The sequence below is a fragment of the Periplaneta americana genome, chromosome 12, assembly GCF_040183065.1.
Source record: "Periplaneta americana isolate PAMFEO1 chromosome 12, P.americana_PAMFEO1_priV1, whole genome shotgun sequence".
Lineage (NCBI taxonomy): Eukaryota > Metazoa > Arthropoda > Insecta > Blattodea > Blattidae > Periplaneta > Periplaneta americana.
In genome coordinates, this window is record NC_091128.1 from 123,269,579 (window position 1) to 123,283,282 (window position 13,704).

The 13,704-nt window shown below is 32.9% G+C and overlaps 1 protein-coding gene across 6 annotated transcripts in view; it reads left to right on the forward strand.

Annotated features, from left to right (window-relative positions):
- LOC138710867 (uncharacterized) overlaps positions 1-13,704 on the forward strand; it is a 2,470,114-nt gene that overhangs the window by 1,584,306 nt on the left and 872,104 nt on the right. The window lies entirely within an intron of this gene.

Consider the following 13,704-nt stretch of genomic DNA (forward strand, 5'->3'; position numbering starts at 1 on the left):
AGCCTGAAATTTTTAAACCATTTTATTGATCGGTTGCGATTAGTGCCGTGTGACATCTGGTGGGAAACAATTGACAGTCGGTGCAAACAGTTGAAAGTCAGTGTTAAAAATACTTTTTGCACTAGTGTTAATAGTAATATGCGTTACAAGAGCGGTATGTTGAAGTTTTCATGTTCTAGGAAAAGTTTGAAAAAGCGAAACGTAGTTGAGCTTTTTTAATTTCCGAGAATTGAAAGAAAGCATACCACTCGTGTATCGTACATTATTTTGTGCGAAGATCGTTTATTACATACCTGAACGAGGAATTTCTAATTAGTTGCAATGAAATCTCCATCTTCGTTTCTGTTCAATGACGGCAAATTTGCAAAACAAAAATATCTATCTTGAACATTGTTGCTTTAAAATGTTTTCTGTGTTTACTATACTCCAGCAGGCCGTGATATACGTCTGTCTTTCCTCCCCCCCACTGTCTATGATGAGTCTGGAATCTTGTTGATTTTTTCACGGCTTCCTTAATGTTACTTGCATCACGAATGCAGTAACTTTAGTGGAGTTGTAGAGTTTACTTAATTTTTGCAAATATTTAAAAATAATAATTAACAGTGCAATTTAGGTGAAATTGCAATGGTAAGTTTCCAATTTAATGTTATTATTATATTGAACGCCTCTAAAAATAATATGTTAAAAGCCTAAAGCAGTAAAATCAATATGTCACTTAACTGGTAAGAAGAGGGAAATTGTTATGTGTGTTAGGTTGGGAATACTGAATGTGGAATTTTAGACTTTCCGCGGATTGGTTTTGTGCGGCAACCAAGCAAATACGCATGATCTCGCACAAAAGTAATTTTCTCACACTACCGTATAATAATCAGTTTTTAACGCTTCTCTAGCCTCATTTCTAAGTATGGTGTCTTAAAAGACGTTTAAAATACAATTTGCACTGATTTCGAGCTATTTATGTTATTTATATCAGATCCATTCTACGTTAAAAGTATTCAGCGTTATTTTTACGTTTTTTACGATTTCTATCCCCACTGAATTGTATTGTATTTCTAGTTTAAATTTCATTTCTCTGATACGTTGACGGAGAGATTAAGAATATCTATTTCGAGATTCACAGGAAAAGACCACATGTTCTGCTCCTAGCTAAATAGTTCATGATTATCATGAACATGATAATGATATCAAATTCTTAAAAAAAAAGATATATTTGCATAAACATACGGAATGTAGGCCTATTACAAAATATTAAGCCACCTTATTTTCAATATTTATTTGCCGACAGAAAATTTATTTTATTACGGCTGAGTTAACGTCACCGCTTGGCTTATATTCTCCCATGCTCTGTCATTTACCAAGAGAGTTCTAGCTACCAAATCGTTGGAACTACTGTTAAACCAACGGGAAGTTCGAGGAGGAGCGAAATCCATATAATGAACATTGTTTGCTATTTCCGAACGATGCAGTTTCACCTTACGGTAGATGAATAGGCCTGACCTTCATAAAGTCCTTGTAAAGAATTCATTAACAATAACAAGTTGTTTAAAATTAATAATTTTTCAAGGCGAATGTGTTATTTGTGCCTATATTTCAAGTCATTTTAATACGTCAATATATTGCTGTTTACTGCAGACTTTCAGTGATGTCGGTTAGCATTTATACAGCTCGTTGTAGGACAGTTATTATTTTTACCTTTACTTACTTGAATCCATCTTTAGATAAACATGCAAGAATTTTTCAGTAATAATAATATTATTAATAATAATAACAATAACAATATCAATATTAAGTCGATTTATTTCATAAATGTACTGACCAATACGTCACCAATAATTTGTTACTCCAGTAAGTTACACACACACACACACACACACACACACTCACTCACTCACTCACTCACTATGTATATAAGTTATGATGGTTTTACATAAACGTAAGATAGGCCTACTGTAAATATTGATAAAGAATAAGTCTACAATCACGTAAGAAATTATTACTTTTTTATTTGAAATGTTATTGGTATAGAATCATTTTTTACTATTAAAGTTTGTATCTAGATTCATATGGATACGTAAATCTACATTGGGGATCATTCCATTGTTACGAGTGTGACAAATATATAGTTATATTGACTAAAAGACTTAAGATTGTCTCAATTTCTTATCTTGTAGGCACTTGAAAAGCTATAGTAGCCCTGGTCTATATATATATATATATATATATATATATATATATATATATATACACACACACACACACACACACACACACACACACACACACACACACAATTTTTGATTCATAATTATGAAATCCATATCTTTGTCTAAGAACAGTGGACAGGGAAGACTAAATATTACGGGTGTGACAAAATTTTCCATTGGCGTTGCGCATTCATGTAGCTCATTCAGTAACTCTACTTAAAATTGGATTTGCGTTTGGCCAAGGACACACAGAATATTTATAACATGTTACGGGTATAACATAATAGTTAAAATATGAAATTTTAGTTGTTTTCTTATTATTTCAAGCAGACATCAGAAAATACATCTAATTGAAGATATAAAGGGAAAAAAATAATGCAATCAAAGTTTTACTGTTTAATTTTACTGTGAAAATTAATCCTTTTCAAACAAAAGCAAACTGTCCACGCTTATTTATAATTCTTTTGGATGTTTCACTTTTTTAACTGTGATAGACGCTTTCTCCACGGATACATCTTCCTTCTTTGGCCATATACATGAACTCCCTCTAAAGCCAACATAGAAAACAAAACCGCGATTGAAATAATCAATGAATTAAAGTTCAACTGTGGTGTTTATGGTAACAAATAGACTTTTATTTTAAAATGCTCTATATTATCCATGGCTCCTGGACTACATAGAACGTACAGAAATAGAATTTTATGAAACATAATTTTTTGGTTACAAGACCAGTTGACATTGAATGACTCGTTGTTAAAATGTTTATCATAATATTATGTATTCTTTTAAAGATTGGGGAGAGGAAAGAGCATAAATATATTGTCATGAGGAAATTAAAGTGTGATAGTTGAAAAGATTTTTTAAAACATAATTGCTGTCATTGCACGTAATAATATGAAATTAATTTGCACTGTAAACTTCCTAGTTTACAAAATCCGTTGTAATGTTGTCTAATTGCAGACTACTTCTAAGTATGCAATCCTGTTTCATCTAATTAGTGAAAGATTGAAGTATTACAATTGAATGAACTGTAAAAATAAATATATTTGGGATATAATAATAATAATAATAATAATAATAATAATAATAATAATAATAATAATCCAATTCAAGCATTAGACCTAGTGGTCTGTTTAATAATAATAATAATAATAATAATAATAATAATAATAATAATAATAATAATAATAATAACAATAATCCAATTCAAGCATTAGACCTAGTGGTCTGTTTAATAATAATAATAATAATAATAATAATAATAATAATAATAATAATAATCCAATTCAAGCATTAGACCTAGTGGTCTGTTGCGGTTTCAGTGGTCTCATTCCATCTTTTTAATGGTCTTCCAACAGATCTTTGTCAAAAAAGGCGGTAATGTAGCACTGTCTTTGGCCATCTTTCTATTGGAATTATCCCGACATGCTGTTTCCGTATTAACTCTATAGATTTGAAGAAAATTTAATATAGGTTGGATTTTCAATTCTTCCAAAATTTCTGTATTTCGTTTTCTATCCGAAAGTGTGTATCGCGCTGTTTTTCTCATGAATTTCATTTCTTTGGTAGTTATACGTTGAACATCTTTTTTGTCAAAGTCCAGGCTTCTGATCCATAGACTAAAGTAGGTCGTGCTAAAATGTTGTATATCTTTAATCTTCTTTGTTTCTGTACTAAATTATGTTTGAAAACTGAATTGATAATGCCGATAACTTAATAATAATAATAATAATAATAATAATAATAATAGGTATTAATATGATTGTGTGATTCGCATGTGATGTTCTTAACTGAAAATATTTCCTAATTCGCAGTATATTTAGATCATAATATGTTTAAACTCTTCTATAGGCGTAAGATTAATTATTTCTGAGTGTTTAATTTCATTGTGTTAAAATTTATTTCAAGAAATAGCATTGTTGTTATTATACTTAGGCAATTATAAAATTGACATTGTCATCTTCATTTTCATCTTACTACTGAATGATGGGACTCGTGAACTGAGGCTCCGCTGGGGCGTAGGTTCGAGCCTTGGGCCGATTACCTGGTTGGGTGTTTTTTTTCCCGTGGTTTTTGTCGATTTTAAGGCGAATTTCACGTAATATCATAGTCTTCTGAATCATCTCACCATTACCAATTCTACCGACGTTAGAACAGCGTAGTTGATATAGCGTCGTTCAATAACTGGTTAAATTACAGGTCTGAGTGGTTAAATTGTCAGGTTATATACTCTGTATTGCTCACATGTTTTGGGTACGGCTGATAATAATAGTTATACTGCTTTCGGCCCTTTAGAATTAGTTCCTACTTTTTTCCCAGAAGGATTTAGCATTTGAACGAATTTAGTGTTTAAGATTTTTGTTATTATTGTTATTACTAGCCGTACCCGTGCGCTCCTCTGCACCCGTTAGAAATAAATATAAAGTAATTACATAATTAAAATAGGACATTTTTGATCCAAGGAACATTCGTGTTTAATAGAAGGATAAATCGTTTATTATGTTACTTAATTTAAATTGAATTAAAAAAATTAAAATGCGATCATTTTGATCCAGAGGCCACTCATTTGGTGATAAAAATTATTTTAGGAAATGCAGGAAACGAATATAGAGAATAGCCTATCAAGTTTTCTGTGCATAAGAAGCTATTTTAATCTTACCTGTCCTCAATTCACTCAGAAGTTTCTGTAATAACATTATAGCATTATGTCCATCTAGAGAAACTACACTTTCCAATGGTGAAATAATAATTAATTATACAAATCAGTTAATTTAGCTTCCGATATTACTTCATACAAACACAGAAACATTCTCTGTAGGCTATGTTTCATAGCTTTCGATTGTTGTTCTCCAAGGCCCCTTATAGACGAAGTCATTTGTTTTTTATTTCATTACACGGCCTTAGATGGCAGTTATTTTAATTTTAAAACTCATATATCTCATTAAATATCAGTCCTATCAAAATTTTTCGAAGAATAAAATTTATTGGAAATGATTTTTAAAGAAACTTTTGTTATGTAACATTTTTCACAACATCAATAATAAGGGGGATATTTCGATTTATTTAATTCAAGCCCCCTTATAACCCCCCTTTTAAATAATGTATTTTGAATGCCATATAGGCTAAAATCTAAGTTACAACGAACTTAATTTATATTCTAATTTTCATCGAAATCCGTTCAGCCATTATCGCGTGAAAAGGTAACAAACATCCAGACAGACAGACAGACACACAAACAAAAATGTCAAAAAAGCGATTTTCGGTTTCAGGGTGGTTAATTATATTTGTTAGGACCAATTATTTTTGGAAAATCGAAAATTACCAGAAAAATTTCGGCTACAGATTTATTATTAGCGTAGATTATTATTGTTATTGTTATTATTATTATTATTATTATTATTATTATTATCATTATCAACTAATTATTTTAAATTTGTGTCATATTGCATGTAGCGTAACAGCAATAAAACATGTCTTTCTTTTGTGGATAACAGAAATTTTATAGGCATACATGTATTTTTTTTTATTAGTCTGTGTTAGCGTACCCTAATTTTAAGAATATTCTTTTAACATGGCGAGTTCTCATATACAAAACGCGTTATTTAAATGAAAACATATCGAGCTGTAGGCTATGTAGATTCCAACACAAATTATAGCTGCTGACCGTCAGTCATTAGAAAATATTAATACGATTATGTATTCGACTACGCATAATAGGCTATAATTGCAGTTGGAATTGTTTGTCACTGGGTTATCTGAGTGCTCAACAGACTGAACTTTAGATCTGCCTTCCAATATTTTTATTATTTAATTGCTATTAAGAATTTTTAATATAATCACTTTATGTACATTCTTGCATTGACAAGCATTTAAAACACATTTATCGAATGTACCAATATACTCTATGAATTTTGAAGATAAAAAAAAACAAAATAATAAGACAGCAGAATCGACCTGGTTGGCGAGTTGGTATAGCGCTGGCCTTCTATGCCCAAGGTTGTGGGTTCGATCCCGGGTCAGGTCGATGGTATTTTAGTGTGCTTAAATGCGACAGGCTCATGTCAGTAGATTTACTGGCATGTAAAAAAAACTCCTGCGGGACAAAATTTCGGCACATCGGGCGACGCTGATATAACCTCTGCAGTTGCGAGCGTCGTTAAATAAAACATAACAACAATAACAACAAGACAGCAGAACTAGGTGAATTTGAATCTAGTAGTCTATTAATTCGTGATGTTGACTACTTTGCCGTCTCACTGATGGAGTAGTCAGTAGTCTATATAATGCAATTGGACGGAGTTTCGCAATAATAGACCGACCGACAATTTGAAAAAAAAATAGATATTTGCACAAATCTGTTGATGGCAGGCTAATTTAACTCGGAAAAAATCAAGAATGCGATATCTTAATTTTGCTGTTATTTATAAGCAAAAATTCTTTTATTACATAAAATTCATTTATTTATTTTGCTTTGAAATATTAATTCAATTGCTGGTCTCTTATTAAAAATCGGTTAGCCTTTTTTTTTGGTATTATTTGTGTTGTTTATTTATAATAGTATGAATGTTATAATACTTCTTGAATAAAATGTTTTATAAAAATAAATTATTTCAATGGCAAATATCTCGAAACAGGTTTTGGGCGCTTGGTCTGTTATTGCGTAACTCCGTCCAATTAATGCACGCAGTCAAGGGAACGCAACATCGTTAGGTACTTACTTATTCTGAAAAAATAGGAGAAATAGTTCAGCTACTACAGTAGAACTCCGATTATCTGTCACCCTATTAACCGATCGACGAATTAGTCGATTGTCTTCCTCACGCTTTTTCTTTCTGCCGCAGAAAAAAAATATCGTACGAAGTTCCGTACATTACGTTAATACTGCACGTATTTTTTCTAGAGAGGGTTATTACAATCCTTTATCACTAGCATTACACAGTATGTAGTAGGAATATGTCTGCCGTTGTCAGCAACGTAAATAGTTACTTCTGAGATGGTGTTTCCCCAATTTATAAAATAGTCACAATCTGCTTTCAGAGAAATGTCCCCATACAACTGCAAAGCCATGCACCATTCAGTATTGCCATCCTGTTCAAGTGACCATACTTTATTACTTGTATGCAGAATATCTTCTAGGGATGTCAAAAGAAAACTTGTGCTAATTATCGAAAAAATGTGCAAATAATTGAGCGGCTTTGAAAAAAGAGAAACTGTGGTACATTTCACATCAGAATACAAGATTGGCGTTACAACTGTGCGCGATTTAATAGAAAACAAGGATAAAGTGCTACATATTACTGTATTTCATTTTGTTTGTTACTTATTACGAATATAGTGTAATCGCAGCACTACAGGAACTTTAAATTACATACGAAACTGTGTTTTTTTTTTACTTTATTATTTAATGACGCTGTTACAAGTACGAGGTTATTTAACGTCGATGGAATTGGCGATAGCGAGATAATATTTGGCGAGATGAGGCCTAGAATTCGCCATAGATTACCTGAAATTTGTCTTATGGTTGGGGAAAACCTCGGAAAAAACTCAACCAGGTAATCAGCCCAAGCGGAAATCGAACCCGCGTCCGATCGCAACTTCAGATCGGCAGACAAGCGCCTCAGCCGAACGAGCTACGCCAGTGGCCTGAAACTGTATTATTATGCACTTAATTTATGAAAATCATTCTTGGTACATATAGGCTAACCCGATTTTTTCGATTAACTGTCCAGTTCACCCCTTCATTACCACGGATAATAGAGGTTCTTACTTTATTACTCTCAAATCGTAAAACTTGATAACAATTCGAATTCACTAAAATATTATCTCACTTGCTATCTGCCTTATGTCAATTTATTCTATGTAAATGTATGTATGCATGAAGGGTTTTTTAGTAATTTGCTAATTTCTTGTGTTTTCCAACGTGATATTAAGCGAAATCCAATGTCCTGGAATCAGGACGACTCCTGGCCACCATTTCGCACAACGGAAAAATATCCATTCCCTAAGCGGTTTTCGAACCATAATCGTCACTCCCCAGTATGGTTAAAACCGCTGAGTAAGCCATTAATTAAATATTGCTTAATTATTCTCTAATGTCATTCGTCTTTCGGGAATATATATTCTTCGTAGCCAGATACACGCCTCAGGAAATTGCTTCCTAATTGATTTGTAATTTATTCCATATATTATTTAACGACGCTGTATCAACTGTTAAGTTATGTAACGTAGACGAAATTGGTGATAACTAGATGGTATTTTTATGAGGTGACATCGAGAATTCGCTAAGGGATTACCTAATATTCGCCTTACATTTGGCGAAAACTTATGAAAAAATCCGAGCTGTTAATCAGCCCGAGTGGTAATCAAACTCACGCCAGAACGAAGCCACAGATCAGCAGACTATATCGGTGGCTTTGCTTGTACTCTGCATTGATTCTTCTTGTCAGATTTTAGTATTTCAGACTGGGAAATAAAGTTCATTTATAGTGAATTAAATATCTAAGAACGGAAGTTATTATTATACTTACTTACTTACTGGCTTTTAAGGAACCCGGAGGTTCATTGCCGCCCTCACATAAGCCCGCCATCGGTCCCTATCCTGAGCAAGATTAATCCAGTCTCATTCATCATATCTCACCTCCCTCAAATCCATTTTAATATTATCTTCCCATCTACGTCTCGGCCTCCCTAAAGGTATTTTTCCCTCAGGCCTCCCAACTAAATCTCTATATGCATTTCTGGATTCGCCCATACGTGCTACATGCCCTGCCCATCTCAAACGTCTGGATTTAATGTTCCTGATTATGCCAGGTGAAGAATACAATGCGTGCAGTTCTGTGTTGTGTAACTTTCTCCATTCTCCTGTAACGTCATCCCTCTTAGCCCCAAATATTTTCCTAAGCACCTTATTCTCAAACACCCTTAACCTATGTTCCTCTCTCAAAGTGAGAGTCCAAGTTTCACAACCATAAAGAGCAACCGGTAATATAACCGTTTTATAAATTCTAACTTTCAGATTTTTTGACAGCAGACTGGATGATAAAATTTTCTCAACAGAATAATTACAGGCATTTCCCATATTTATTCTGTGTTTAATTTCTTCCCGAATATCATTTATATTTGTTACTGTTGCTCCCAGATATTTGAATTTCTCCACCTCTTCAAAAGATAAATTTCCAATTTTTGTATATCCATTTCGTACAATATTCTCGTCACGAGACATAATCATATACTTTATTATTATTATTATTATTATTATTATTATTATTATTATTATTATTATTATTATCATTAATATTATTACAAATTCTTGGTCAACAGATTATTTATACTGTGTTCATTTTTATTTTCACATTTTATATCTAAAGTGACACACTCCGCACCTGTTATATCAGATACAAACAGAACTTGATGTGCATTTTCCTTGGGTATTCTTCCGTGACTGTTAATAGCGGCTTCTGCATTATGTGGGGGGAATTCTTAGTCTATTATTCGGATTGTATTATTTAAAAAGACTATTACAACCCTTGTTTCGCTTCACTTGTGACAGCACAATCGCATTGTGCCTATACTGGTTTGCGCCTTGTTAGCTTTTTATAAGTCTCGTTTATCTAATGGAATGTCTTATTTACGTGTTTTATTTTTGTATATTTAAATCAGACATATAGGCTATAAAGTATTCAAATACATATTAATATGTGACAACGATAACAAATAATTACTTTGCGACATTTTAAGCAATGTCGCAAAATATAAAATTTTTGTATTGACGTTCTAAAAACGTGTAGCCAAATAATAATAATAATAATAATAATAATAATAATAATAATAATAATAATAGTAATAATAGTAATAATAATAATATAATAATAATAATAAAAAAATGGGAGTATAAGGGTACAGTACATCAGTTATTCATAGATTTCGAAAAGGCATATGACTCGGTTAAGAGGGAAGTATTATATGATATTCTTATTGAATTTGGTATTCCCAAGAAACTAGTTCGATTAATTAAAATGTGTCTTAGTGAAACATACAGCAGAGTCCGTATAGGTCAGTTTCTACTCGATGCTTTTCCAATTCACTGCGGGCTAAAGCAGGGAGATGCACTATCACCTTTACTTTTTAACTTCGCTCTAGAATATGCCATTAGGAAAGTTCAGGATAACAGGCAGGGTTTGGAATTGAACGGGTAACATCAGCTTCTTGTCTATGCGGATGACGTGAATATGTTAGGAGAAAATCCACAAACGCTCAGGGAAAACACGGAAATTTTACTTGAAGCAAGTAAAGCGATCGGTTTGGAAGTAAATCCCGAAAAGACAAAGTATATGATTATGTCTCGTGACCAGAATATTGTACGAAATGGAAATATAAAAATTGGAGATTTATCCTTCGAAGTGGTGGAAAAATTCAAATATCTTGGAGCAACAGTAACATATATAATTGACACTCGGGAGGAAATTAAACGCAGAATAAATATGGAAAATGCGTGTTATTATTCGGTTGAGAAGCTTTTATCATCTAGTCTTCTGTCAAAAAATCTGAAAGTTAGAATTTATAAAACAGTTATATTACCGGTTGTTCTGTATGGTTGTGAAACTTGGACTCTCACTCTGAGAGAGGAACATAGGTTAAGGGTGTTTGAGAATAAGGTGCTTAGGAAAGTATTTGGGGCTAAGCGGGATGAAGTTACAGGAGTATGGAGAAAGTTACACAACGCAGAACTGCACGCTTTGTATTCTTCACCTGACATAATTAGGAACATTAAATCCAGACGTTTGAGATGGGCAGGGCATGTAGCACGTATGGGCGAATCCAGAAATGCATATAGAGATTTAGTTGGGAGACCGGAGGGAAAAAGACCTTTAGGGAGGCCGAGACGTAGATAGGAGGATAATATTAAAATGGATTTGAGGGAGGTTGGGATATGATGATAGAGACTGGATTAATCTTGCACAGGATAGGGACCGATGGCGGGCTTATGTGAGGGCGGCAATGAACATTCGGGTTCCTTAAAAGCCATTTGTAAGTAAGTAAGTAAATAATAATAATAATAAATACTACTTTGGACTGGCAGTCTGCGATATCTCTGTTCAATAGAAGTCGTCGGTGAATAATAAGCAGAACATATTCTTGTATAGAATCGTTAAAGAAGATAAATTGAATAGGTCTTAAAAGTTAAGCTCCATGGAGCTTACTGTTTGAAGTAATGAATTGTGGAAAATTACTAAATAGCTCTACCCTTCATTTTCTAACCCAATATAGTTGCTGAACTAAGTTACAATACCCCACCGCTGTGGAGTAAAGTTAGTATGTCTGATCGCGAAACGAGCGGGCGGGCTCGGTTTCAAATCCTGTTTGGGACAAGTTAAGGTTGATCCACAATAAACCGGGAACGGAAACGAGAACGGAAATATTGTTAAAATGTATTCAAATGTGAGTATTCACAATTAACGAAAAGCTTACCGGAGCCCGGGAGCGGGAACGTGAAAATTAGTTGTGAATGCTCACATTTAAATACATTTATATTTAACAATATTTCCGTTCTCGTTGTCGTTTTCGTTCCTGGTTTATTGTGGACCAGCGCTTAACTGGTTGAGTTTTTTTCCGGGATACTCACCCCATTAAGAACAAATGCTGGATAATTTTCGACACTGAACCCTGGATTATCACCATCATTTCACTCGGACGCTAGATAACCATCGCAGCTGATAAAGCGTCGTAAAATAAATGAATTAAAAAAGTTACAAGATTTACAGCTACATATCTCATTTTACGAAGTGACATGCTAAACAGGACACGATGAAAGTTCTGCTACGTAAGATTGAAAGTAACTGAGATACTGTTTGTTGCGGTAGTAGGTGTTATACTTGTATTTTGAGTAGGATTTATTAGTTTGGCCTTCCTCTCGACGTGTTGCAAGATTTTTGGGGATTTTCACCGTGTAATAAACGCAGAAATATCAATTTTTCGGAGGTACTTATCGGAAAATAACTTATGATAACGAATTCAACAAACAAGTTCGTACTTAGCTCCAAAAATCTTGAACATTTTTGCACCTATGCTACAGTGCAAAACTAGAATGTTTCTCGATATGTGGTATTTTATTTAAATACCCAAGTGAATTCAGATACAATAAATTCTTGCACAGATAGATTTAATAATGATGGAAATAATAATAATAATAATAATAATAACAGTCATTTTATGTAATTCCTAACGTATTAATTTTGTCAATAATATCTGTAATTGTATGTCATAAGTCATAACATAATAAATTATCATTTGATTTAGAATAAATTATGAAAATTGAAGGTTTAATAAACAAAAGATTAAAAGATAACAGAAATAATGAAGTAAAATTGCTAAATATTCATAAGAAATGCCACACAAATGAAGGAAACCAGTAGATAAACTATGAAAAGTTACTGAATAATATTTTGTAACTTAAAACCAATTTCAATACAGTAGTTTCATTTTTCTGGCTTACGTTTAGCAATGCTAGTCTGTTATATGTATTTATTATTTCACAATTTATGCCCTTGCTTCAGGAACAAAAACAACAATGAATATTTAGAAATTCTGTTGGCTCTCGTCCTTGTGTGTAGAAATATTTTACGCACGACTTGAAGTGATTGTTTCACACATTGTTTTGTGAACAGAGTTCAGTTCAATCATCCGTAAAGTGTAGTACGTGCTAATGTAAACGAGTTGGGTGTAGTTCATTGGTAGGCTAACATTTTATCAACCGAACCTGAAATCGCAACCAAGACCTTATGATACGCACCTTTGCTTAGACTTAGTTCCGTCAGCTGAAGATCTGTAAGAATACACTGTTTCTATTAGAGAGAAGAATAATTTTATTATGCCTTGAAGGTCATTTTTAGTTTATTGTTTTTTGTTCCGTAATTTTAATAATTTCTATTGAAGTAAAAATTGTAGAGGTCCGATTATCAGAGTACTTAATGATATTAGTAAAAGCAATGCAACTGCAAGTATTTCCTTTGAGTGCATTTGGTTTCCGTTATCATTCCACGTTCTAACATTACTGTAATTTCGAACATCGTTGTCTCATCGTTTATGAATAATTTTGTCTAGTCTCAAGAGATGTATTAAAGTGTATTTTGTGCCTCAAACTCTTGAGTAATTTTGGGAAATATATTATAGTCTAGGAAATTTCTGCAGTGCTTGGGAAAAGTGACATAAGTCAGTTTCCAGAAACCTTTTTTGATAATTTATTGACAACTTACGGAACATCTGCTCGCTTGGAAAAAAATACATAAATATTTCTCCCATTACATTAATTCATACAGAAAAAAAGTCAAATCGACATAAACCAGTGAAAGTTGTCAATAAGTTATCAAAAAAGATTTGTGGAAACTGACTTATGTCACTTTTCCCGAGCACTGCAGATTTTATGTGAATACGTAGGCCTATGTTTCACCCTAGATCATATATACCCAGATAGGTCGGCCTTATAGGCTTTGAGCTTAACAAC